At 58.6% G+C, this 1,432-nt stretch overlaps 2 non-coding genes across 2 annotated transcripts in view; both read right to left on the minus strand.

Annotated features, from left to right (window-relative positions):
- LOC125315760 overlaps positions 1 to 602 on the minus strand; it is a 3,383-nt gene extending 2,781 nt beyond the window's left edge. Inside the window, exon 1 of the ribosomal RNA XR_007199048.1 lies at positions 1 to 602. This exon is cut by the window's left edge and continues 2,781 nt beyond it. This is a non-coding gene — a ribosomal RNA (28S ribosomal RNA).
- A 213-nt stretch (positions 603 to 815) lies between these two features.
- LOC125315793 lies at positions 816 to 970 on the minus strand. The gene has a single exon (XR_007199080.1). It is a non-coding gene; the product is annotated as a 5.8S ribosomal RNA (ribosomal RNA).
- Positions 971 to 1,432: the final 462 nt, after the last annotated feature.

Genomic DNA, 1,432 nt, shown 5'->3' on the forward strand with positions numbered 1-1,432 from the left:
CGAGGCACGCCGAGGCGCGTGCTGAATTCCACAATCGCAGTGGCGACGTTTCCACGGACGTATCAAAGGCCCGGGCTTGGGCCGCCACTGCAATCCGCATCGGTCCATGCCTCGAGTCGATCGGCGCACCGGCTCATCACCGTTCCACATCCGACCGAGGCACATCGCCGGCCCCCATCCGCTTCCCTCCCGACAATTTCAAGCACTCTTTGACTCTCTTTTCAAAGTCCTTTTCATCTTTTCCTCGCGGTACTTGTTTGCTATCGGTCTCTCGCCCATATTTAGCCTTGGACGGAATTTACCGCCCGATTAGGGCTGCATTCCCAAACAACCCGACTCGCCGACGGTGCCTCGTGGTGCGACGAGGTCCCGGACACGACGGGGCTCTCACCTCTCTACGGCGCCCCTTCCGGGGAACTTGGGCCCGGTCCGTCGGCGAGGACGCTTCTCCGGACTACAATTCGAACGCCGAGGGCGCTCGATTCTCATCTTTGGGCTCTTCCGGTTCGCTCGCCGTTACTAGGGGAATCCTTGTTAGTTTCTTTTCCTCCGCTTATTGATATGCTTAAACTCGGCGGGTAGCCCCGCTTGACACGGGGTCGCGTTGGTAAAGAGTAGATTCACGGAGCGCGCTGCACGGGCGACACGCATGACATTGATCATTGGGGTCTCATCAACCACCGAATGTCGTGGTGCTAATCGCTCCAGCGCTCGATTTTGGGCCAACCGGGACGAAATCGTCGCGGGAGGCCAACATACGCACCCGAGTCCCGCCCGCCCAATTAAAGGCGAGGGATTAGGGGCAACGCCGTGTGTGACACCTGAGCAAACGTGCCCTCGACCGAATGGCTTCGGGCGCAACTTGCGTTCAAAGACTCGATGGTTCACGGGATTACGCAATTCACACCAAGTATCGCGGTTCGCTACGTTCTTCATCGATGCGAGAGCCGAGATATCCGTTCCGAGAGTCGTTATGAATAATAGGAGATTGCATGGCATCCCAAGCACGCACCATGTGCGGGGTGATGGGAGCATCGCTCTCTTGTTCAAGTTCCTTGGCGCATTCCGCGCCGGGGGTTCGTTGTGCCGGCGAGAAGGCCCGAGCGCTCTAGGCGCCCGTGCGATCCCAGGCGTCGAGGGACGGTGGGAAAAGACCCACCGCCCCTATTGAGTTTTTTACGAGTTCTGCGGTCATTCTGCTATGCGGGATTCGACAATGATCCTTCCGCGAGTTCACCTACGGAAACCTTGTTACGACTTCTCCTTCCTCTAAATGATAAGGTTCGGTGGACTTCTCGCGACGTCATCGGCGGCGAACCGCCCACGTCGCCGCGATCCGAACACTTCACCGGACCATTCAATCGGTAGGAGCGACGGGCGGTGTGTACAAAGGGCGGGGGCGTAGTCAACGCGAGCCGATGACTCGCGCTTA

This window comes from Rhodamnia argentea, chromosome 6 (genome assembly GCF_020921035.1).
Source record: "Rhodamnia argentea isolate NSW1041297 chromosome 6, ASM2092103v1, whole genome shotgun sequence".
Lineage (NCBI taxonomy): Eukaryota > Viridiplantae > Streptophyta > Magnoliopsida > Myrtales > Myrtaceae > Rhodamnia > Rhodamnia argentea.